This window comes from Arachis ipaensis, chromosome B05, assembly GCF_000816755.2.
Source record: "Arachis ipaensis cultivar K30076 chromosome B05, Araip1.1, whole genome shotgun sequence".
Taxonomy (NCBI): Eukaryota; Viridiplantae; Streptophyta; class Magnoliopsida; order Fabales; family Fabaceae; genus Arachis; species Arachis ipaensis.
Window position 1 is genome coordinate 17,988,041 of NC_029789.2, and position 329 is coordinate 17,988,369.

The following is a 329-nucleotide window of genomic DNA, read 5'->3' on the forward strand; positions in this document are numbered from 1 at the left end:
TCTTTTTTTTTTAATGATAGGTTCTAATCCGTACTCAAATAATTTAGAAACAACGTTATACCTCGAAACTATTAGGTCAAAGTCGGCATAACTAATCCAAAGAGAAAGATCCGCGATATACTTTTATACTGGCCGCAGGAATCTCGGAAGCACAATGGATGGATACTTGATGCATTTTCGAGATAAATTCCAATGCAGACGACCTATATAAGCGTGTGGGGGGTTTTCACCCACATGAAGGGGAGACTGTGTACTTATATTCTTTTAATGAAGGATTAATGTTGCAAATCTTCAAACAATAAAATTTACCTACATCCCTGGATATCAAA